General features: G+C 40.6%; 1 protein-coding gene across 1 annotated transcript in view; it reads left to right on the top strand.

Annotated features, from left to right (window-relative positions):
- Positions 1-827: 827 nt before the first annotated feature.
- The window catches only part of chrm5a (cholinergic receptor, muscarinic 5a), a 34647-nt gene continuing 8895 nt past the window's right edge, over positions 828-26579 (top strand). The window contains exon 1 of the mRNA XM_067454446.1: positions 828-966. The gene's annotated coding sequence lies outside the window, so the exon portion shown is untranslated. The remainder of the gene's footprint in view (positions 967-26579) is intronic.

Below are 26579 nucleotides of genomic sequence, written 5' to 3'. Positions count from 1 at the left end.
AAATGTCATACGAATTGGCGTGACATATATACGCCATTTAATGAGATCAGTCTGTCAAATTGTTTTCAAATTGTTCTGAGTTGACTGTACTAAAATGGCCGCCACAGTCCCCAGATCTCAACCCAATAGAGCATCTTTGGGATGTGGTGGAACGGGAGCTTCGTGCCCTGGATGTGCATCCCACAAATCTCCATCAACTGCAAGATGCTCTCCTATCAATATGGGCCAACATTTCTAAAGAATGCTTTCAGCAGCTTGTTGATCAATGCCACGGAGAATTAAGGCAGTTCTGAAGGAGAAAGGGGTCAAACACAGAATAAGTATAATCCTTTTGGTGAGTGTAAGTCGTTATTTCGTTTTTTTGCACACAAAAACTATTCTCGTCGCTTCATAAAATGATTGTAGAGCTGCTGTAGTGAGATGGGCTTTGTGAGAAAGGAACATTTTAAGCTAAAACAGCCTGCCATAGGGCAAGTAGCCCGCTAGTAATGAACGCCCGCTTGCCCTCTCACTGCTCCTGTTCCTTTCACAACCTCTCCTCTTTCCTCGCTCCTTGACTTTCTCCAGTCTTCACACGACTCTATCAGCCTTCAGTCATCTGTGATTAGTGTGACTCTCTCTCTCTCTCTCTCTCTCTCTCTCTCTCTCTCTCTCTCTCTCTCTCTCTCTCTCTCTCTCTCTCTCTCTCTCTCTCCCCCTCTCTCTCTCTCTCTTTCTCTCTCTCTCTCTCCTCATCCTCACTTCTGTGTGCATGTGAAGCGCAGCAGTAACTCAGTCTCACTGTGAATAGTGAGTGTAACTGTGTTTGTGACATGTGTGCAGGATTCACTGCATGTTTGGATGGGACGTTTTGCTCACAGTGGATTTATAAACGCTGGAGGAGTAAAAGTGGAGTCGTTTACCATGTTTACCGCAGGACGTCTGTGCCTGTGTCTCCATGAAGCTGCTTTTGGGACGCTGGTTTCTGTAAGTATAGCCTCAGTCTGGGTCAATGATGTGGAATGTATTGGGGCTAGTGGTCACACTTTTCATTCTCGTGGAAACACAAAGCTGGACTCCATCAATACTGCAAGAGGGGCATGTTTTTTTCAGGTGGTGTCTATTGTAGTGTCTTATTATTTAATGTGGATGTTAATTAATGTGAGAGTAAATGCTGTGAGATGCAACACAATGGAGGAAATTACAACAATAATGTGAAATTGAATTAAATGTTGCCACAGTAAGGTTTTCAGAAAAACATTAAGTATATACATCAATCATGGAGCACTTTTCTTAAATGTTTGAATGTTCTTGTTTAAAAACTTTCAGTATTCAAAAACACATGACATTTAATGACAAATACTGAGAACGCGGCTAACAAAAATATGTTCCAGGAATGTTTCGCTGAGGTTCGCAGTACGTTATGAAAACGTCTCTGAAAGTTTTTGTCTTGGTTACGTGAACATTCCATTGTAACATTATGGAAGCGTTACTTTAGAATGTTCTCTGATCGTTCCGTTTCGTCGTTCTTCAAACATTACGGAAACGTTACTTTAGAATGTTCCCTGATCGTTCCGTTTCGTCGTTCTTCAAACATTACGGGAACGTTACTTTAGAATGTTCCCTGATCGTTCCGTTTCGTCATTCTTCAAACTTTACGGAAACGTTACTTTTGAATGTTCTCTGATCGTTCCCTTTCGTCGTTCTTCAAACGTTACGGGAACGTTACTTTAGAATGTTCCCTGATCGTTCCGTTTCGTCATTCTTCAAACATTACGGAAACGTTACTTTAGAATGTTCTCTGATCGTTCCGTTTCATCGTTCTTCAAACATTACGGGAACGTTACTTTAGAATGTTCTCTGATCGTTCCGTTTCGTCGTTCTTCAAACATTACGGAAACGTTACTTTAGAATGTTCTCTGATCGTTCCGTTTCGTCGTTCTTCAAACATTACGGAAACGTTACTTTAGAATGTTCTCTGATCGTTCCGTTTCGTCGTTCTTCAAACATTACGGAAACGTTACTTTAGAATGTTCTCTGATCGTTCCGTTTTGTCGTTCTTCAAACATTACGGAAACGTTACTTTAGAATGTTCTCTGATCGTTCCGTTTCGTTACGGGAACGTTACTTTAGAATGTTCTCTGATCGTTCCGTTTCGTCGCTCTTCAAACGTTACGGGAACGTTACTTTAGAATGTTCTCTGATCGTTCCATTTCGTCATTCTTCAAACGTCACGGAAACGTTACTTTGGAATGTTCTCTGATTGTTCCGTTTCATCGTTCTTCAAACATTACGGAAACGTTACTTTAGAATGTTCTCTGATCGTTCCGTTTCGTCATTCTTCAAACGTTATGGAAACGTTACTTTAGAATGTTCTCTGATCGTTCCGTTTTGTCGTTCTTCAAACATTACGGAAACGTTACTTTAGAATGTTCTCTGATCGTTCCGTTTCGTCATTCTTCAAACATTACGGAAACGCTACTTTAGAATGTTCTCTGATCGTTCCGTTTCGTCGTTCTTCAAACATCACGGAAACGTTACTTTAGAATGTTCTCTGATCGTTCCGTTTCGTCATTCTTCAAACATCACGGAAACGTTACTTTAGAATGTTCTCTGACCGTTCCGTTTCGTCGTTCTTCAAACATTACGGAAACGTTACTTTAGAATGTTCTCTGATCGTTCCGTTTCGTCATTCTTCAAACGTTATGGAAACGTTACTTTAGAATGTTCTCTGATCGTTCCGTTTCGTCATTCTTCAAACATTACGGAAACGTTACTTTAGAATGTTCTCTGATCGTTCCGTTTCGTCGTTCTTCAAACATTACGGAAACGTTACTTTAGAATGTTCCCTGATCGTTCCGTTTCGTCGTTCTTCAAACATTACGGGAACGTTACTTTAGAATGTTCCCTGATCGTTCCGTTTCGTCATTCTTCAAACTTTACGGAAACGTTACTTTTGAATGTTCTCTGATCGTTCCCTTTCGTCGTTCTTCAAACGTTACGGGAACGTTACTTTAGAATGTTCCCTGATCGTTCCGTTTCGTCATTCTTCAAACATTACGGAAACGTTACTTTAGAATGTTCTCTGATCGTTCCGTTTCATCGTTCTTCAAACATTACGGGAACGTTACTTTAGAATGTTCTCTGATCGTTCCGTTTCGTCGTTCTTCAAACATTACGGAAACGTTACTTTAGAATGTTCTCTGATCGTTCCGTTTCGTCGTTCTTCAAACATTACGGAAACGTTACTTTAGAATGTTCTCTGATCGTTCCGTTTCGTCGTTCTTCAAACATTACGGAAACGTTACTTTAGAATGTTCTCTGATCGTTCCGTTTTGTCGTTCTTCAAACATTACGGAAACGTTACTTTAGAATGTTCTCTGATCGTTCCGTTTCGTTACGGGAACGTTACTTTAGAATGTTCTCTGATCGTTCCGTTTCGTCGCTCTTCAAACGTTACGGGAACGTTACTTTAGAATGTTCTCTGATCGTTCCATTTCGTCATTCTTCAAACGTCACGGAAACGTTACTTTGGAATGTTCTCTGATTGTTCCGTTTCATCGTTCTTCAAACATTACGGAAACGTTACTTTAGAATGTTCTCTGATCGTTCCGTTTCGTCATTCTTCAAACGTTATGGAAACGTTACTTTAGAATGTTCTCTGATCGTTCCGTTTTGTCGTTCTTCAAACATTACGGAAACGTTACTTTAGAATGTTCTCTGATCGTTCCGTTTCGTCATTCTTCAAACATTACGGAAACGCTACTTTAGAATGTTCTCTGATCGTTCCGTTTCGTCGTTCTTCAAACATCACGGAAACGTTACTTTAGAATGTTCTCTGATCGTTCCGTTTCGTCATTCTTCAAACATCACGGAAACGTTACTTTAGAATGTTCTCTGACCGTTCCGTTTCGTCGTTCTTCAAACATTACGGAAACGTTACTTTAGAATGTTCTCTGATCGTTCCGTTTCGTCATTCTTCAAACGTTATGGAAACGTTACTTTAGAATGTTCTCTGATCGTTCCGTTTCGTCATTCTTCAAACATTACGGAAACGTTACTTTAGAATGTTCTCTGATCGTTCCGTTTCGTCGTTCTTCAAACATTACGGAAACGTTACTTTAGAATGTTCTCTGATCGTTCCGTTTCGTCGTTCTTCAAACATTACGGAAACGTTACTTTAGAATGTTCTCTGATCGTTCCGTTTCGTCATTCTTCAAACATTATGGAAACATTACTTTAGAATGTTCTCTGACCGTTCTGTTTCGTCATTCTTCAAACGTTATGGAAACGTTACTTTAGAATGTTCTCTGATCGTTCCGTTTCGTCATTCTTCAAACGTTATGGAAACGTTACTTTAGAATGTTCTCTGATCGTTCCGTTTCGTCATTCTTCAAACGTTCTGGAAACGTTACTTTAGAATGTTCTCTGATCGTTCCGTTTCGTCATTCTTCAAACGTTATGGAAACATTACTTTAGAATGTTCTCTGACCGTTCTGTTTCGTCATTCTTCAAACGTTATGGAAACGTTACTTTAGAATGTTCTCTGATCGTTCCGTTTCGTCATTCTTCAAACGTTATGGAAACGTTACTTTAGAATGTTCTCTGATCGTTCCGTTTCGTCATTCTTCAAACGTTATGGAAACGTTACTTTAGAATGTTCTCTGACCGTTCTGTTTCGTCATTCTTCAAACGTTATGGAAACGTTACTTTAGAATGTTCTCTGATCGTTCCGTTTCGTCGTTCTTCAAACGTTATGGAAACATTACTTTAGAATGTTCTCTGATCGTTCCGTTTCGTCATTCTTCAAACGTTATGGAAACGTTACTTTAGAATGTTCTCTGATCGTTCCGTTTCGTCATTCTTCAAACGTTATGGAAACGTTACTTTAGAATGTTCTCTGATCGTTCTAAAACAAGTAGTAACACTTAAAACACTTAAAATGAACGTCCATAAATAACGTGTATAAATAATTTTTTTGTGATAATGTTTTGAGAACAATATTAAAGTGTACATAACAGTTTCGGTCAGTCTCATGTTAATCTTGAGTATCTATAGAGTAGTGTTGATCCTTCATATCTCACAAGAATCTTTAGTTTATCATATTTGCAAAAGAGATACACTGTAACAATTCTTTCAGAAAACAGCTGAGTCCGTGGAGGCGTGCAGTGGGTGGAGCTAAAGAGTCACAAGAGTCTTTGTGTGTGTGTGTGTGTGTGTGTGTGTGTGTGTGTGTGTGAGTGCGCGCTCCTCTGGGAGAAGTGCCCATATAAGGAGTTCCACTCTTTATGACGTCATACAGGTCCATACTCGGAAAAAAAAACCTCTCAGAAACTTGTTTGAATCCTGAAGGAGTGTATTTGGCACAGAAATAATTCCTCCAACTCATTTTTTTAAATGTTGTCCATGATTATCATGAGAATCTACTCTTTAACAGTGTAAATAAGGCAGAATGCAAGAAATAGCATTAACTTTAACCCTTTAAAGACCAGACAAACATTCTGCTAATGTTACTGGAAGAAACACTTGTTCATAACATTGAGAGAAACCTTGCCAGAGTGTTTCCTCTGAACACAGCTGAACCCTTTAGATCTTCATTATACACCGAGTTCTGTGGTCTTAGATATTTGGATGCAGTTTTAAGCGACACACAGAATGATTATTAAAGAATAAGTAAAGCAGGACTTGAACAGAATTGTGATCCGAGTTCATTCACACTAGAAATGCTTTAACATTCATCAGCAGGAGCAGTGCTGATAGATGCCATTGGTTTAGTGTTTCTCATTTCCTCTCCACCATCAGAATTAATCACACATGAGCATGACACAGATTAGAGGCGGTCAGCCGTGATTTTAACGAGTCCTGCAGAGAACTAAAATGAGCCAAACGCTGGGGAAATGTGAGCTTTCTGACCCGAGATGCTGTAAAACACTCAAATCAGACATACTGACAGATGCACTCCAAAAAATGATGTTCTTCCTCATGTTCGCTCTTTCCAGCACAAATATCTAAACATTTTTAAATCAAGAAACATTTACTGGAGAAACAAAATGACAAAATTAATAATGTATTATATATAATGTATTATGTTCATTATACATTTTCTGAATGCTTTCTGGATGTTTATTACTTTCTGGTTTTAAAAAAATGTAGGGAAAATTTCATTCTTTTTCTAACATTGTGGGAATGTTACATTTAAATGTTCTCTGAGCGTTACTCTAGAGTGTTCTCTGAGCGCTACTCTAGAGCAGTGGTTTTCAAACCTGTCCTGGAGGACCCCCAGCCCTGCACATTTTGTATGTCTCCTTCATCTAACACACCTGATTCAACTCATGAGCTCATTAGTAGAGACTTCAAGACCTGAAGTGGGTGTGCCAAATATGGGAGACATATAAAATGTGCAGGGCTGGGGGTCCTCCAGGACAGGTTACCACTGCTCTAGAGTGTTCTCTGAGCGTTACTCTAGAGTGTTCTCTGAGCGTTACTCTAGAGTGTTCTCTGAGCATTACTCTAGAGTGTTTTCTGAGCGTTACTCTAGAGTGTTCTCTGAGCATTACTCTAGAGTGTTCTCTGAGCGTTACTCTAGAGTGTTTTCTGAGCGTTACTCTAGAGTGTTCTCTGAGCATTACTCTAGAGTGTTCTCTGAGCATTACTCTAGAGTGTTCTCTGAGCATTACTCTAGAGTGTTTTCTGAGCGTTACTCTAGAGTGTTCTCTGAGCATTACTCTAGAGTGTTCTCTGAGCGTTACTCTAGAGTGTTTTCTGAGCGTTACTCTACAGTGTTCTCTGAGCGTTACTCTAGAGTGTTCTCTGAGCATTAATCTAGAGTGTTCTCTGAGCGTTACTCTAGAGTGTTCTCTGAGCGTTACTCTAGAGTGTTCTCTGAGTGTTACTCTAGAGTGTTCTCTGAGCGTTACTCTAGAGCGTTCTCTGAGCGTTACTCTAGAGTGTTCTCTGAGTGTTACTCTAGAGTGTTCTCTGAGCGTTACTCTAGAGTGTTCTCTGAGCGTTACTCTAGAGTGTTCTCTGAGTGTTACTCTAGAGTGTTCTCTGAGCGTTACTCTAGAGTGTTCTCTGAGTGTTACTCTAGAGTGTTCTCTGAGCGTTACTCTAGAGTGTTCTCTGAGCGTTACTCTAGAGTGTTCTCTGAGTGTTACTCTAGAGTGTTCTCTGAGCGTTACTCTAGAGTGTTCTCTGAGTGTTACTCTAGAGTGTTCTCTGAGTGTTACTCTAGAGTGTTCTCTGAGCGTTACTCTAGAGTGTTCTCTGAGTGTTACTCTAGAGTGTTCTCTGAGCGTTACTCTAGAGTGTTCTCTGAGGGTTGGGAATCGTGAGAAATTTTCCGGTTCTGGTTCCGGTTCCGATTCCGCCTAACGATTCCGGTTCCGATTCCGGTTCCATTAACATTATTAAACAAATAGTGGTAAAGGAAAAAGGCACAATACGCAACTTTAAACAATCCTTTTTTGTGTTTATTACTTGCTCTCAAATGAATTTACAGGTTGGCAATGTCAAAAAAAAAGTCTTGAACTATACATATATTACAGGATTAATCAAGCCATATGGAATTTATGGAAATTAAAATAAACATGTTCAAATTAACACCTCTGAAATTGTCTTATTACATTTTCTCTCTCTGTTTTAGGGATGTTAACCGATGACCGTTTGACCGATGGTTGACCGTATCAACGTTAACCGATCAAAGTTGTCGGTTGTCGGTTAAAAAAAAAGTGATCTCTAAATTAGGCTATTATAGACAGTGGACTAAACGCTACTACAGTTAGCCGTCTCATTCCAAAATCTTTTTGTGTGAAGTGAACATATCCCTAGCACTCAATTTTTCATAACTCTCCTGTTTGTACTTTAGAAACCAATAAAAACACTGGCGCGAGGTCGTAGCGTTTGCGCGCTCACAAGGTTTGCAAAAAGTAAACAGGCTAAAACACTCGAGGTTAGAGCCAGAGCAGACGACAGTATGAAGCGTGCATTCGGCATAAAATGGGCTTACATTTGGAAATATATTACATCTACATTTCAGTGGTAACACATAAGGTGTTGATCGTCTTTCTTTATTATTGTTAGCACTAACTGTTACCTCGAACTAAAGCGGCGTCTCTTCGGAGCTGTCATTTTCTTAAATGAGCCGCGGCAATGTTTCAAATGAGCTCATAACGCTAGACAAATGCCTTTATTTTCAACTCGATCACCTTGCCCAAACCATTTCGAGCCATTGTCCTTGGATTACATACAAGCTCCTCTGCGCCGCGTTTGCGGAACTCACGCTGTGGGGGATTTTAAAAAAGTGATGTGAGGGGAAGGGAGGCGGCAGCGTTAGGACAGTGTGTGTGTGTGAGAGAGAGAGAGAGAGAGAGAGAGACAGAGCGGGAGTGTGGCTCGCGGCTATGCTCCCAGCGTTTCGCACTACACATTGCACCAGAACCGTTTTCGGAACCGACACTCAGGAATTTTGCGCGGTTCCGGTATTTTTCAAAAATCAGTATCGGTTCTGCATAAGAACCGGTTCTCGGTTCCCAACCCTACTCTTGACTGTTCTCTGAGCGTTACTCTTAAGTGTTCTCTGAGCGTTACTCTTGAGTGTTCTCTTGGCATTCCTCTTGAGTGTTCTCGGAGCGTTACTCTTGAGTGTTCTCTGAGCGTTACTCTTGAGTGTTCTCTTGGCATTCCTCTTGAGTGTTCTCGGAGCGTTACTCTTGAGTGTTCTCTGAGCGTTACTCTTGAGTGTTCTCTGAGCGTTACTCTTGAGTGTTCTCTGAGCGTTACTCTTGAGTGTTCTCTGAGCGTTACTCTTGAGTGTTTTCTGAGCGTTACTCTTGAGTGTTCTCGGAGCGTTACTCTTGAGTGTTCTCTGAGCGTTACTCTTGAGTGTTCTCTGAGCGTTACTCTTGAGTGTTCTCTTGGCATTCCTCTTGAGTGTTCTCGGAGCGTTACTCTTGAGTGTTCTCTGAGCGTTACTCTAGAGTGTTCTCTGAGCGTTACTCTAGAGTGTTCTCTGAGCGTTACTCTAGAGTGTTCTCTGAGCGTTACTCTTGAGTGTTCTCTGAGCGTTACTCTTACTCTTGAGTGTTCTCTGAGCGTTACTCTAGTGTTCTCTGAGCGTTACTCTAGAGTGTTCTCTGAGGTTACTCTAGAGTGTTCTCTGAGCGTTACTCTAGCGTGTTCTCTGAGCGTTACTCTAGTGTTCTCTGAGCGTTACTCTAGAGTGTTCTCTGAGCGTTACTCTAGAGTGTTCTCTGAGCGTTACTCTAGAGTGTTCTCTGAGCGTTACTCTAGTGTTCTCTGAGCGTTACTCTAGAGTGTTCTCTGAGCGTTACTCTAGAGTGTTCTCTGAGCGTTACTCTAGAGTGTTCTCTGAGCGGTACTCTTGAGTGTTCTCTGAGCGTTACTCTAGAGTGTTCTCTGAGCGTTACTCTAGAGTGTTCTCTGAGCGGTACTCTTGAGTGTTCTCTGAGCGTTACTCTAGAGTGTTCTCTGAGCGTTACTCTAGTGTTCTCTGAGCGTTACTCTAGAGTGTTCTCTGAGCGGTACTCTAGAGTGTTCTCTGAGCATTACTCTAAAGTGTTCTCTGAGCATTACTCTAGAGTGTTCTCTGAGCGTTACTCTAGAGAGTTCTCTGAGCGTTACTCTAGAGTGTTCTCTGAGCGTTACTCTAGAGTGTTCTCTGAGCGTTACTCTAGAGTGTTCTCTGAGCGTTACTCTAGAGTGTTCTCTGAGCGTTACTCTAGAGTGTTCTCTGACCATTACTCTAGAGTGTTCTCTGAGTGTTACTCTAGAGTGTTCTCTGAGCGTTACTTTAGAGTGTTCTCTGAGCGTTACTTTAGAGTGTTCTCTGAGCATTACTCTAGAGTGTTCTCTGAGCGTTACTCTAGAGCAGGGCTATTCAAATCTTACCCTGGAGGGCCAATGCACTGCAGAGTTTCGCTCCAGCCCTGATCAAACACACCCACCTGTGATTTTCTAATGATCCTGGAGACACTGATTAGTATGTTCAGGTGTGCTTGATTAAGGTTGGAGCTAAACTCTGCACCGCATTGGCCCTCCAGGGTAAGATTTGAATAGCCCTGCTCTAGAGTGTTCTCTGAGCATTCATTCTCGTGTTACGCGTCACGTTTGAGATTCAAGAACCAATGATGTTCATTCTCGTTTTATGCATCAGGGTTTCAGCTTCAAGAACCAATGAGGTTCATTCTCATGTTACGCATCACATTTAAGCTTCTCAAGAACCAATGAGGTTCATTCTCATGTTACGCATCACGTTTAAGCTTCTCAAGAACCAATGAGGTTCATTCTTGTGTTACGCATCACGTTTGAGCTTCAAGAACCAATGAGGTTCATTCTCGTTTTATGCATCAAGGTTTCAGCTTCAAGAACCAATGAGGTTCATTCTCATGTTACGCATCACGTTTAAGCTTCTCAAGAACCAATGAGGTTCATTCTTGTGTTATGCATCACGTTTAAGCTTCTCAAGAACCAATGAGGTTCATTCTTGTGTTACGCATCACGTTTGAGCTTCAAGAACCAATGAGGTTCATTCTCGTGTTACGCATCACGTTTGAGCTTCAAGAACCAATGAGGTTCATTCTCATGTTACGCATCACGTTTGAGCTTCAGGAACCAATGAGGTTCATTCTCATGTTACGCATCACGTTTGAGCTTCAGGAACCAATGAGGTTCATTCTCGTGTTACGCATCACGTTTGAGCTTCAGGAACCAATGAGGTTCATTCTCGTGTTACGCCTCACGTTTCAGCTTCAAGAACCAATGAGGTTCATTCTCGTGTTACGCATCACGTTTGAGCTTCAAGAACCAATGAGGTTCATTCTCGTGTTACTCATCACGTTTGAGCTTAAAGAACCAATGAGGTTCATTCTCGTGTTACTCATCACGTTTGAGCTTCAAGAACCAATGAGGTTCATTCTCGTGTTACTCATCAAGTTTGAGCTTCAGGAACCAATGAGGTTCATTCTCGTGTTACGCATCACGTTTGAGCTTCAGGAACCAATGAGGTTCATTCTCGTGTTACGCATCACGTTTGAGCTTCAGAAACCAATGAGGTTCATTCTCGTGTTACGCATCACGTTTGAGCTTCAGGAACCAATGAGGTTCATTCTCGTGTTACGCATCACGTTTCAGCTTCAAGAACCAATGAGGTTCATTCTCGTGTTACGCATCACGTTTGAGCTTCAAGAACCAATGAGGTTCATTCTCGTGTTACTCATCACGTTTGAGCTTAAAGAACCAATGAGGTTCATTCTCGTGTTACTCATCACGTTTGAGCTTAAAGAACCAATGAGGTTCATTCTCGTGTTACTCATCACGTTTAAGCTTAAAGAACCAATGAGTTTCATTCTCGTGTTACGCATCACGTTTGAGCTTCAGGAACCAATGAGGTTCATTCTCGTGTTACGCATCACGTTTGAGATTTTAGAACCAATGAGGTTCATTCTCGTGTTACGCATCACGTTTGAGCTTCAGGAACCAATGAGGTTCATTCTCGTGTTACGCATCACGTTTGAGCTTAAGGAACCAATGAGGTTCATTTTCGTGTTACGCATCACGTTTGAGCTTCAGGAACCAATGAGGTTCATTCTCGTGTTACGCATCACGTTTGAGCTTCAGGAACCAATGAGGTTCATTCTCGTGTTAATGCATCACGTTTGAGATTTAAGAACCATTGAGGTTTATTCTCGAGTTACGCATCACGTTTGAGCTTCAGGAACCAATGAGGTTCATTCTCGTGTTTATGCATCACGTTTGAGATTTAAGAACCATTGAGGTTTATTCTCGAGTTACGCATCACGTTTGAGCTTCAGGAACCAATGAGGTTCATTCTCGTGTTACGCATCACGTTTCAGCTTCAAGAACCAATGAGGTTCATTCTCGTGTTACTCATCACGTTTGAGCTTAAAGAACCAATGAGGTTCATTCTCGTGTTACGCATCACGTTTGAGCTTCAGGAACCAATGAGGTTCATTCTCGTGTTACGCATCACGTTTGAGATTTAAGAACCAATGAGGTTCATTCTCGTGTTACGCATCAAGTTTGAGCTTAAAGAACCAATGAGGTTCATTCTTGTGTTACGCATCACGTTTGAGCTTCAGGAACCAATGAGGTTCATTCTCGTGTTACGCATCACGTTTGAGATTTAAGAACCAATGAGGTTCATTCTCGTGTTACGCATCATGTTTGAGATTTAAGAACCAATGAGGTTCATTCTCGTGTTACGCATCAAGTTTGAGCTTCAGGAACCAATGAGGTTCATTCTCGTGTTACGCATCACGTTTGAGCTTCAGGAACCAATGAGGTTCATTCTCGTGTTACGCATCACGTTTGAGCTTCAGGAACCAATGAGGTTCATTCTCGTGTTACGCAGCAAGTTTGAGCTTCAGGAACCAATGAGGTTCATTCTCGTGTTACGCATCACGTTTGAGCTTCAAGAACCAATGAGGTTCATTCTCGTGTTACGCATCACGTTTGAGCTTCAAGAACCAATGAGGTTCATTCTCGTGTTACGCATCACGTTTGAGCTTCAAGAACCAATGAGGTTCATTCTCGTGTTACGCATCACGTTTGAGATTTAAGAACCAATGAGGTTCATTCTCGTGTTACGCATTAAGTTTGAGCTTCAGGAACCAATGAGGTTCATTCTCGTGTTACGCATCACGTTTGAGCTTCAGGAACCAATGAGGTTCATTCTCGTGTTACGCATCACGTTTGAGCTTCAAGAACCAATGAGGTTCATTCTCGTGTTATGCATCACGTTTGAGCTTCAAGAACCAATGAGGTTTATTCTCGTGTTACGCATCACGTTTGAGCTTCAAGAACCAATGAGGTTCATTCTCGTGTTACGCATCACGTTTGAGCTTAAAGAACAAATGAGGTTCATTCTCGTGTTACGCATCACGTTTGAGCTTCAGGAACCAATGAGGTTCATTCTCGTGTTACGCATCACGTTTGAGCTTCAGGAACCAATGAGGTTCATTCTCGTGTTACGCATCACGTTTGAGCTTCAGGAACCAATGAGGTTCATTCTCGTGTTACGCATCACGTTTGAGCTTCAAGAACAAATGAGGTTCATTCTCGTGTTACGCATCACGTTTGAGCTTCAAGAACAAATGAGGTTCATTCTCATGTTACGGAGCACGTTTGAGCCTCAGGAACCAATGAGGTTCATTCTCGTGTTACGCATCACGTTTGAGCTTCAAGAACAAATGAGGTTCATTCTCGTGTTACGCATCACGTTTGAGCTTCAGGAACCAATGAGGTTCATTCTCATGTTACGGAGCACGTTTGAGCCTCAGGAACCAATGAGGTTCATTCTCGTGTTACGCATCACGTTTGAGCTTCAGGAACCAATGAGGTTCATTCTCGTGTTAATGCATCACGTTTGAGATTTAAGAACCATTGAGGTTTATTCTCGAGTTACGCATCACGTTTGAGCTTCAGGAACCAATGAGGTTCATTCTCGTGTTACGCATCACGTTTCAGCTTCAAGAACCAATGAGGTTCATTCTCGTGTTACTCATCACGTTTGAGCTTCAGGAACCAATGAGGTTCATTTTCGTGTTACGCATCACGTTTGAGCTTCAGGAACCAATGAGGTTCATTCTCGTGTTACGCATCACGTTTGAGATTTAAGAACCATTGAGGTTTATTCTCGAGTTACGCATCACGTTTGAGCTTCAGGAACCAATGAGGTTCATTCTCGTGTTAATGCATCACGTTTGAGATTTAAGAACCATTGAGGTTTATTCTCGAGTTACGCATCACGTTTGAGCTTCAGGAACCAATGAGGTTCATTCTCGTGTTACGCATCACGTTTGAGCTTTAGGAACCAATGAGGTTCATTCTCGTGTTAATGCATCACGTTTGAGATTTAAGAACCATTGAGGTTTATTCTCGAGTTACGCATCACGTTTGAGCTTCAGGAACCAATGAGGTTCATTCTCGTGTTACGCATCACGTTTCAGCTTCAAGAACCAATGAGGTTCATTCTCGTGTTACGCATCACGTTTGAGCTTAAAGAACCAATGAGGTTCATTCTCGTGTTACGCATCACGTTTGAGATTTAAGAACCAATGAGGTTCATTCTCGTGTTACGCATCACGTTTGAGATTTAAGAACCAATGAGGTTCATTCTCGTGTTACGCATCATGTTTGAGATTTAAGAACCAATGAGGTTCATTCTCGTGTTACGCATCAAGTTTGAGCTTCAGGAACCAATGAGGTTCATTCTCGTGTTACGCATCACATTTGAGCTTCAGGAACCAATGAGGTTCATTCTCGTGTTACGCATCACGTTTGAGCTTCAGGAACCAATGAGGTTCATTCTCGTGTTACGCAGCAAGTTTGAGCTTCAGGAACCAATGAGGTTCATTCTCGTGTTACGCATCACGTTTGAGCTTCAAGAACCAATGAGGTTCATTCTCGTGTTACGCATCACGTTTGAGCTTCAAGAACCAATGAGGTTCATTCTCGTGTTACGCATCACATTTGAGCTTCAAGAACCAATGAGGTTCATTCTCGTGTTACGCATCACGTTTGAGCTTCAAGAACCAATGAGGTTCATTCTCGTGTTACGCATCACGTTTGAGCTTCAAGAACCAATGAGGTTCATTCTCGTGTTACGCATCACGTTTGAGCTTCAGGAACCAATGAGGTTCATTCTCGTGTTACGCATCACGTTTGAGCTTCAAGAACAAATGAGGTTCATTCTCGTGTTACGCATCACGTTTGAGCTTCAGGAACCAATGAGGTTCATTCTCGTGTTACGCATCACGTTTGAGCTTCAGGAACCAATGAGGTTCATTCTCGTGTTACGCATCACGTTTGAGATTTAAGAACCAATGAGGTTCATTCTCGTGTTACGCATTAAGTTTGAGCTTCAGGAACCAATGAGGTTCATTCTCGTGTTACGCATCACGTTTGAGCTTCAGGAACCAATGAGGTTCATTCTCGTGTTACGCATCACGTTTGAGCTTCAGGAACCAATGAGGTTCATTCTCGTGTTACGCAGCAAGTTTGAGCTTCAGGAACCAATGAGGTTCATTCTCGTGTTACGCATCACGTTTGAGCTTCAAGAACCAATGAGGTTCATTCTCGTGTTACGCATCACGTTTGAGCTTCAAGAACCAATGAGGTTCATTCTCGTGTTACGCATCACGTTTGAGCTTCAAGAACCAATGAGGTTCATTCTCGTGTTACGCATCACGTTTGAGCTTCAAGAACCAATGAGGTTCATTCTCGTGTTACGCATCACGTTTGAGCTTCAGGAACCAATGAGGTTCATTCTTGTGTTACGCATCACGTTTGAGCTTCAAGAACAAATGAGATTCATTCTCGTGTTACGCATCACGTTTGAGCTTCAGGAACCAATGAGGTTCATTCTCGTGTTACGCATCACGTTTGAGCTTCAGGAACCAATGAGGTTCATTCTCGTGTTACGCATCACGTTTGAGCTTCAGGAACCAATGAGGTTCATTCTCGTGTTACGCATCACGTTTGAGCTTCAGGAACCAATGAGGTTCATTCTCGTGTTACGCATCACGTTTGAGCTTCAGGAACCAATGAGGTTCATTCTCGTGTTACGCATCACGTTTGAGCTTCAAGAACAAATGAGGTTCATTCTCGTGTTACGCATCACGTTTGAGCTTCAAGAACAAATGAGGTTCATTCTCGTGTTACGCATCATGTTTGAGCTTCAGGAACCAATGAGGTTCATTCTCATGTTACGGAGCACGTTTGAGCCTCAGGAACCAATGAGGTTCATTCTCGTGTTACGCATCACGTTTGAGCTTTAGGAACAAATGAGGTTCATTCTCGTGTTAATGCATCACGTTTGAGATTTAAGAACCATTGAGGTTTATTCTCGAGTTACGCATTACGTTTGAGCTTCAGGAACCAATGAGGTTCATTCTCGTGTTACTCATCACGTTTGAGCTTAAAGAACCAATGAGGTTCATTCTCGTGTTACGCATCACGTTTGAGCTTCAGGAACCAATGAGGTTCATTCTCGTGTTACGCATCACGTTTGAGATTTAAGAACCAATGAGGTTCATTCTCGTGTTACGCATCAAGTTTGAGCTTCAGGAACCAATGAGGTTCATTCTCGTGTTACGCATCACGTTTGAGCTTCAAGAACCAATGAGGTTCATTCTCGTGTTACGCATAACGTTTGAGCTTCAAGAACCAATGAGGTTCATTCTCGTGTTACGCATCACGTTTGAGCTTCAAGAACCAATGAGGTTCATTCTCGTGTTACGCATCACGTTTGAGCTTCAAGAACCAATGAGGTTCATTCTCGTGTTACGCATCACGTTTGAGATTTAAGAACCAATGAGGTTCATTCTCGTGTTACGCATCAAGTTTGAGCTTCAGGAACCAATGAGGTTCATTCTCGTGTTACGCATCACGTTTGAGCTTCAGGAACCAATGAGGTTCATTCTCGTGTTACGCATCACGTTTGAGCTTCAGGAACCAATGAGGTTCATTCTCGTGTTACGCAGCACGTTTGAGCTTCAGGAACCAATGAGGTTTATTCTCGTGTTACGCATCACGTTTGAGCTTCAGGAACCAATGAGGTTCATTCTCGTGTTACGCATCACGTTTGAGCTTCAAGAACAAATGAGGTTCATTCTCGTGTTACGCATCACGTTTGAGCTTCAGGAACCAATGAGGTTCATTCTCGTGTTACGCATCACGTTTGAGCTTCAGGAACCAATGAGGTTCATTCTCGTGTTACGCATCACGTTTGAGCTTCAGGAACCAATGAGGTTCATTCTCGTGTTACGCATCACGTTTGAGCTTCAGGAACCAATGAGGTTCATTCTCGTGTTACGCATCACGTTTGAGCTTCAGGAACCAATGAGGTTCATTCTCGTGTTACGCATCACGTTTGAGCTTCAAGAACAAATGAGGTTCATTCTCGTGTTACGCATCACGTTTGAGCTTCAAGAACCAATGAGGTTCATTCTCGTGTTACACATCACGTTTGAGCTTCAGGAACCAATGAGGTTCATTCTCGTGTTACGCATCACGTTTGAGCTTCAGGAACCAATGAGGTTCATTCTCGTGTTACGCATCACGTTTGAGCTTCAAGAACCAATGAGGTTCATTCTCGTGTTACGCATCACGTTTGAGCTTCAAGAACCAATGAGGTTCATTCTCGTGTTACGCATCACGTTTGAGCTTCAGGAACCAATGAGGTTCATTCTCGTGTTACGCATCACATTTGAGCTTCAGGAACCAATGAGGTTCATTCTCGTGTTACGCATCACGTTTGAACTTCAGGAACCAATGAGGTTCATTCTCGTGTTACGCATCACGTTTGAGCTTCAAGAACAAATGAGGTTCATTCTCGTGTTACGCATCACGTTTGAGCTTCAGGAACCAATGAGGTTCATTCTCGTGTTACGCATCACGTTTGAGATTTAAGAACCAATGAGGTTCATTCTCGTGTTACGCATCAAGTTTGAGCTTCAGGAACCAATGAGGTTCATTCTCGTGTTACGCATCACGTTTGAGCTTCAAGAACCAATGAGGTTCATTCTCGTGTTACGCATCACGTTTGAGCGTCAAAAACCAATGAGGTTCATTCTCGTGTTACGCATCACGTTTGAGCTTCAAGAACCAATGAGGTTCATTCTCGTGTTACGCATCACGTTTGAGATTTAAGAACCAATGAGGTTCATTCTCGTGTTACGCATCAAGTTTGAGCTTCAGGAACCAATGAGGTTCATTCTCGTGTTACGCATCACGTTTGAGCTTCAGGAACCAATGAGGTTCATTCTCGTGTTACGCATCACGTTTGAGCTTCAGGAACCAATGAGGTTCATTCTCGTGTTACGCAGCACGTTTGAGCTTCAGGAACCAATGAGGTTCATTCTCGTGTTACGCATCACGTTTGAGCTTCAGGAACCAATGAGGTTCATTCTCGTGTTACGCATCACGTTTGAGCTTCAAGAACAAATGAGGTTCATTCTCGTGTTACGCATCACGTTTGAGCTTCAGGAACCAATGAGGTTCATTCTCGTGTTACGCATCACGTTTTAGCTTCAGGAACCAATGAGGTTTATTCTCGTGTTACGCATCACGTTTGAGCTTCAAGAACAAATGAGGTTCATTCTCGTGTTACGCATCACGTTTGAGCTTCAGGAACCAATGAGGTTCATTCTCGTGTTACGCATCACGTTTGAGCTTCAGGAACCAATGAGGTTCATTCTCGTGTTACGCATCACGTTTGAGCTTCAGGAACCAATGAGGTTCATTCTCGTGTTATGCATCACGTTTGAGCTTCAGGAACCAATGAGGTTCATTCTCGTGTTACGCATCACGTTTGAGCTTCAGGAACCAATGAGGTTCATTCTCGTGTTACGCATCACGTTTGAGCTTCAGGAACCAATGAGGTTCATTCTCGTGTTACGCATCACGTTTGAGCTTCAAGAACAAATGAGGTTCATTCTCGTGTTACGCATCATGTTTGAGCTTCAAGAACCAATGAGGTTCATTCTCGTGTTACGCATCACGTTTGAGCTTCAGGAACCAATGAGGTTCATTCTCGTGTTACGCATCACGTTTGAGCTTCAGGAACCAATGAGGTTCATTCTCGTGTTACGCATCACGTTTGAGCTTCAAGAACCAATGAGGTTCATTCTCGTGTTACGCATCACGTTTGAGCTTCAAGAACCAATGAGGTTCATTCTCGTTTTACGCATCACGTTTGAGCTTCAAGAACCAATGAGGTTCATTCTCGTGTTACGCATCACGTTTGAGCTTCAGGAACCAATGAGGTTCATTCTCGTGTTACCCATCACGTTTGAGCTTCAGGAACCAATGAGGTTCATTCTCGTGTTACGCATCACGTTTGAGCTTCAGGAACCAATGAGGTTCATTCTCGTGTTACGCATCACATTCGAGCTTCAGGAACCAATGAGGTTCATTCTGGCACATCAAGCGGGTTCGATTGAGCTTCTGTATATGTCCGCTGATCAAAATTTAAATATGAATAAAAGCCTAAATTAAACCTTTTTATTATATAATATGATCAAGTCTCTTCCTATAATTTGGACTAGTTGGACTTCTTATGAGCTCTTTTTGAACTTTTTGATGCATCAAAGTGGTATTTGTGTGGACTGTCAATGGAGAACTAGCTCAGATAACCAAAAGTCTTACTGGTGTGCAATGACATGATGGTGAGTAGTTAATAGTTGAGCTTCAACTATTTATGGTTGAAGTATTCTCCAGAACAACCAACAAGGTGTGATGAGGCATCCCTACAGCGAATCTATAAATCGGATGGAAAGCACCTTTTTAGCCTGACAGGTTAGGATGTGAGGCCGATATTCCCTCTCTCCACGGCCTCAGAGAAGATGAGCTGGGACACTTTTCCTCCTTGGACACTTCATTACCCTTTTGGACAATTTTTTTGTTTTATTTTTTGTTAAATAAAAGCCTCTCAGAGGCCTGACGCCACACCCACTGCGTCGGTGGTTTGTTTCTCCTGCCACAACTGGAAAACGAGAAAAACACAGTGCGCTTTTTTTGTCTTTTTCTTTTTTTTGCAATGCGCTGCACATAAATGAACTGGATGATAAACGAGTTGCAGGATTGTCTGGCGTCTGCAGTTTCACCTGAGACTCAAACACAAACTCACCGCTGGAGGAAGTTTGTCAGTCGCAGCAGAATGCAGGGACATTAGATACAGGTCAGATCACCACACACACACACACACACACACACACACACACACACACACACACACACACACACACACACACACACACACACACAGCTGAGGCTCACTGGAATGTGACGTGAGACAGTAAAACATTGTGAGGACTGAGAGTCTCAGAGGTCATTAGCAGATCCGACGCTTTCATTAGAGTCAGAAGTCAGGACTCACAGCAGCTGTTTATATGGAGCTTTTTCTGACACAAAATAAAACAATTAATCTCATTGCAAGATTTGATCTCAAATGCTTGCTATTAAGAGTTTCTATCGCACAATTCAGAGAAAAAAACGTCAGAATTGTGAGATAAAAAGTCTTCTTGTATTCTTTGGCGGGGTCATATCATACAATATTTATATTGGTTTTGTTCTGACCAAATGGCTATATTAAGTTTTTTTTTTTTTTTACACTGAATTTATAGATTGAAGTAATGAGTAATGTTAATAAACTGCATGTTCTTACTATAGGGTTAGGATAAGGGTTTGGTTTAGGGTTAGTTGCATACAATTATGCATAATTTACTGTTATTACTATGGTAAGTACATGTAACAAAAACTCATTTCTTAATTTCCTATATTGTTTGTTCTTATTGTAAGGAGTAATTAACAACTACACAGTAAAAAATGCTGGGTTAAAAACAACCCAAGTTGAAAATGGACCCATTTTCAACTTGGGTTGTTTTTAACCCAGCATTTTTACAGTGTAGTAGGTTTAAGTGGTTGAAGCTCAGTTTCAGATGATCTGATTGGTTTGTGAAGAAGTTTTCAGTTCTGACACTTCCTGGATTTTTTCATGTAGTTTTGACCGATATTTCAGTTTGTGATCTAGGTAAGTTTATCTTTGAGCTGCATCATGATTTGGGTGAATCATCCGATATGATTATTGATTTTTAAAATCAAATCTGAAAATGCATACGTGCATGCATATTTAATAAGATAATGCGTCATTTGTGTATATCTAAACAATATTTCTGAAAACTTGTTTGCAGTTCTTAACAGGGCCGTAACCAAGTCCCCCCCCCCCCCCCCCCTCCCAATATTTGAAGCACTTGCACTGCTCTGCTGCACTTTATTACGCAGCGCTCTGTATGTTAGGATGACAAAAGGTTTAAAGGTTACATTTTCAGTCTGGTTTGCCTCAGGTCTAAAGCGATCGTCAATATGAAAATGATTGAGTCAAATCAAAGTAGGCAGGGTTTGCGTTCTCTTTTGGCTCATAGACGGCAATCTATTGCTTAATGCCTTTGCGGAGAGAGACTTTCTGGTGAAATCACAAAACAAAATACACACAAACGTGTCCGTGCTCTGAAAGGGTTAGTTCAGCCAGTAATGAAATGTGTGTCATTAACTCCTCTCCCTAATGTCGCTCCACACCCGTAAGACCTCCGCTCATCTTCACACACAGTTTAAGATATTTTATATTTAGTCCGAGAGCGTATGCAAGTGTATGCACACTATACTGTCCATGTCCAGAAAGGGAATAAAAACAATCAATATCAATTCGCTGATTCATAACCGTTTGAATCTTTATTTTAGGATTGAACACAAACGCGGAAGAGAAGCCAATGCTGAATAAAGTCGTAGTTTTTGTTATTTTTGGACCCAAATGTATTTTGGATGCTTCAAGAGACTCTAATTAACCCACTGATGTCTCATATGGACTACTGTGATGATGTTTTTATTCCCTTTCTGGACATGGACAGTATAGTGTGCATACACTTGCATACGCTCTCGGACTAAATATAAAATATCTTAAACTGTGTGTGAAGATGAACGGAGGTCTTACGGGTGTGGAGCGACATTAGGGAGAGGAGTTAATGACAGACATTTCATTTTTGGCTGAACTAACCCTTTAATATACAATCATTGATGAACATGTTTGATTTTAATAAGGAAGGGAAAAACTATAGGAGAGCGGATTAGGACCTGTAACCTTTGCCAAGGTTTATAAAAATCCTACCACCATTAAGGTATTCAAACTAGAATTAGACCTTGAATTTTGTTCACTGTTCTGTTTCTTTATGCTTTATAAAGACCCCCCCCCCCCCCCCCCCCCCCAATGTAATGAATACCTATTAGTTAAAGCTTCTGGCCACACCGCAAAAAACGCTTTTCTCACTTAGTATTTTTGTCTTGTTTCAAGTCCAAACAACTAAAAATTCTTACATTAAGAAACATTTACTAGACAAGTAAAAATTATTGTCTTGTTTTGGGGAAAATAACTCAAAATGAAGAGAGTTTTTGCTTAAAATAAGATAAATAATCTGCCAATGGGGTGAGAAAAATAATCTTGTTTTCTGTTTGAATTAAGATTATTTTTCTCACCCCATTGGCAGATTATTTATCTTATTTTAAAGCAAAAACTCTCTTCATTTTGAGTTAGTTTTCCCAAAACAAGACAATTACTTTTGCTTCTCTAGTAAATGTTTCTTAATGTAAGAATTTTTAGATGTTTGTACTAGAAACAAGACAAAAATACTAAGTGAGAAAAGCATTTTTTGTAGAGTTGTTCTCTGGTTATTTTAATGCTAAATCTAAAACTCTCAGCTCATCAGAATGAAGAGAACGCCAGTGTGTGTGAGTGACAGTGAGATCAGACCATCCGTCAATAATACAGTCATCATTTATTCATCTGCTTCCTCAGAAATCTGCCCACCACATGCCGCCTTCACACCAGAAAAACACAAGATATCGGCGAGGCAGATCGTCCAGCTTTTATCACTCTGACTCAAAGCCTTTAGCGTGTTGTTTTAGATCAGCTGGTGAATTTAAAGTCACTGAGCAATACCGTGATTCAGTGTCTATTTCCAGCAATGAGGATGGCAATAACAGGATGAGCTATTGAAGTTAAAACAGTTCTATTAAACATCTCAAAGTTAACTCTGAATATCTGTCTGAGATTAGATGAAGCTCAGAGACGGTGATGCTCTTCCTCATGTGCCTGTTTATATTAACATCTACACATTCTTCAATCAACACACGTTATCTTGAGATGCTAAATTAGATGTTAAATGTTAAATTAGTAAATTTTATCATAAAAAAAAGAAAATCGATAACACTTTAGAATAATGGTTGGTTATTAATAGATATTAAACTATGCAGGACTAATGCGTAGCACTACATTAACACTTCAGCTACTGCTATTAACTAATATAGAAACAAGCTGAACTCATCAGTAAGTAATAATGAATTTAGGAGATAGTTCCTTATTAAATAATCAATAATTACTGATGGAGATTAGCCTCATTAATAACTATTAATAAACTGACCAATTATCACAATACTGTGTGTCTAAGATGTAATTAATCATATTCTTTACTGTGAATAAAGTCATAAAATGCTTCACTAATTACTGAAGTGTTATCTAGTCATTATGCAGGAGCTACTGGTGATCTGGGCCATTATTTTAATGTGGAAAATATGTTTTTCACTTTAAAATAATGGTCCAGATCACCAGCAGTCATTGAAGAGTGATTGGGAGTAATTATAGTGATGCATTGTATGACTTTATTCAGAGTAACAAAGGACAATTTTTAAGAACTACTAGTGATCTAATAATGTTTTCCACTTTAAAATTATGCTCCAGATCTCTAGACGTTCCTGAATATTGCCTCTAGGTAACACTTAAGGATATAGTGATGCATTTTATGACCACATTAAGAGTAAAAAAAGACAATTTCTCACATCTCAGACATGTTAATGTTGTGATTAGTAATTAATTCGTAATTCTTTATCATTTTTTCTTGTTACCTATTAGTTATTAGTAACGCCAGTCTCATTCAGTAACTATTGATTACCTAATAAGGAACTATCTTAGTCCTGAATTCAATATTACTAACTGATTAGTTCAGCTGATTTCTATATTAGTTAATAGTAGTAGCTGAATTGCTAATGTAGTGCTACTTATTAGTCCTGCATTACTTCCTGCATAGTTAATAACGGACGATTATTATAAAGTGATACCAAAAAATCTAACTCTTCCTCCTCTACTTTTTCTCTTTTCCCTCCTTTTCTGTAATATCCAAATCTTGGTATTTAGGACACTTTTTGCGTTTCTTTGCCTCTTCATGACAGATCGCTTCTGTACTCCTCAGTTGTAAGTCGCTTTGGATAAAAGCGTCTGCTAAATGTATAAATGTAAATGTCAAGCTGTAGTGAACTACAGCCGCTAAAGAGACTGGGCGTGATTCTGATATATTAGAAGGCCTTTCTGTTCTTTACTTGAAGTAAAAAGAAGTGGAAATATCTTTGCAGCGATATACCGAACATCTCGGCACTGCTGAGAGCGACGTTTAGATGAACAAGTGAAAATGTGCTGCATGCTTTTCTCTCAATAACAAAATAAACAGAAGTGAGAAAACATGAGTTGAGAAAGCATCTGATCGCAGTCATGTGAGTGTGTTTGCAGCAGCTCCACAGATGAAGTCATTAAATCACACTATGATAGCTTGATTATGAAGTACACTACAAAAAATGCTTTTCTTACTTTGTGTTTTTGACTTGTTTATGCCTGTCCTGTCTTGTGTGCACATGTGGGTTTTGTGATGTCTAGCAGTGCTCCTGTCATTGTCAGATCCCTCCCCATTGTTATCTGGTTAGTGTTGATTTCTCCCACCTGTTCCCTCTTGATTTCTTCCCTTTATAAGCTCCTTGTGTTTGTCAGTCTGTGTCGGATCCTTGTTTGTCTACGTCTCCCGTTCCCTATGATTCCTTTTGGTATGTTTTTTGAGCTTTGGTTTATGTTTCGGTATGTGTTTAGCCCCCTCGTGGGTGTTTGTTTTGTATTTATGTTTTGTTTTGTTAATAAATTATCATTTCCCTGCAATTGAGTCCTCGCACTAGTTTTCCTTTGTTTGTGACGTGACAGTTTCTAATCCAAACATCTGAAAAAATTAAAACAAGAAGTATTTACTAGACAAGCAAAAGTAATTGTCTTGTTTTGGGAAAAAATAACTCAAAATGAAGAGAGTTTTTGCTAAAATAAGATAAATAATCTGCCAATGGGGTGAGAAAAATAATCTTAATTCAAACAGAAAACAAGATTATTTTTCTCACCCCATTGGCAGATTATTTATCTTATTTTAAGCAAAAACTCTCTTCATTTTGAGTTATTTTTCCCCAAAACAAGACAATTACTTTTGCTTGTCTAGTAAATGTTTCTTAATGTAAGAATTTTGAGATATTTAGACTAGAAACAAGACAAAAATACTGAGTAAGAAGAGCATATTTTGCAGTGTATATTTGAGACTATAGACTATATACATCTGACAGTTTGAAAGAATCCCGTTTCTTTTCGACACACATTGACATTACCGTACATGAATGGCACTTTCGGCTTTACTCTGAACATTGTATAAGCATTTATTAATAAGTTTCATGTGTCATTGACCGGATGAGAGCCGTAAACGTCACATGCTCTTGATTTTCTCGGTGAAAGCATAAAAACTTCTTTACATAAAAATCAATCTACAGTCTTTCATAGGAAGGTCTCGTTTTTAAGTTTCATTACAAGCTGTTCACACATTAACAAAATGTGATTAATACAGTAAAAATTACTACATGCATTTGATAAATTCTTCAGAAAAAGACTTAATACTTTATCCAGCTGACAGGAAACATTCTGGCAAAGGTTCTCTTAATGAACACATTATTTACACCAATCAGGCATAATGATGATGATCTCTTCATCTCCTGTTAGTGGGTGGGATATATTAGGCAGCAAGTGAACATTTAGTCCTCAGAGTTGATGTGTGTGAAGCAGGAGAAATGGGCAAGCGTAAGGATTTGAGCGAGTTTGGCCAGATTGTGATGGCTAGACGACTGGGTCAGAGCATCTCCAGAACTGCAGCTCTTGTGGGCTGTTCCCGGTCTGCAGTGGTCAGTATCTATCAAAAGTGCTCCAAGGAAGGACCAGTGGAGAACCGGCCACAGGGTCATGGGCGGCCAAGGCTCATTGATGACCGTGGGGAGCGAAGGCTGGCCCGTGGGGTCCGATCAAACAGACGAGCTACTGGAGCTCAAACTGCTCCAGAAGTTAATGCTGGTTCTGATAGAAAGCTGTCAGAATACACAGAGCAGCTCAGTTTGAGGCTCTGATATAAACTTCCTGTGTGTTTTGTGCTTCATCTTCTACATTGTCAGAGTATTTTGTACGAGTGTGTCATGTCCATTCAAAGCAAATGGTTATTATTCTTGTGGATTTCTCTTTTCTTGTGTGTGTGTGTGTGTGTGTGTGTGTGTGTGTGTGTGTGTGTGTGTGTGTGTGTGTGTGTGTGTGTGTGTGTGTGTGTGTGTGTGTGTGTGTGTGTGTGTGTGTGTGTGCGTGTGTGTGTGTGACGTTAAACTCATCCAGAAGGCACATGCCGCCCGCGCTCAAGTGTTTGTTTGATTTGTCTTCTGCCTCGGATGATGTTGGCTTTATCATTCAAAAGAAATCACTCCACCGTTTCCCTGGAAACAAAAAGCCACGGACACATCATACGTGTGCCAGTTCACGTGTTCTTCATCTGACCACAGAGACGAGTTTGATATAAATTAGGCTGATTGAACACAAACATATCTAATTTCAACACAACTTAATTTAATTAAGTAAAGTAAACATCATTTAAATGTGTCTCATCTATGAAGGGCCTGAATCATTTTTTTGAGTGATGGCGAGTTTGACTGAGGATTATCCCGACTAACAGCAGCTGACCGCAGGCATTTACAACAAAATATCTGAGGTACTTTTTTCAAAAAAGTAACAAGTTTCTTTTTGACATTTATTTCAAAGTAAGTGCGAACATGATGGTTATTCGCTGCAAAAAAATGCTTTTCTTTAATTAAGAAACATTTACTAGACAAGTAAAAAACTATTG

The sequence above is a fragment of the Pseudorasbora parva genome, chromosome 10 (assembly GCF_024679245.1).
Source record: "Pseudorasbora parva isolate DD20220531a chromosome 10, ASM2467924v1, whole genome shotgun sequence".
NCBI classification, from domain to species: domain Eukaryota; kingdom Metazoa; phylum Chordata; class Actinopteri; order Cypriniformes; family Gobionidae; genus Pseudorasbora; species Pseudorasbora parva.
This window is presented reverse-complemented; position numbering and strand designations above follow the sequence as displayed.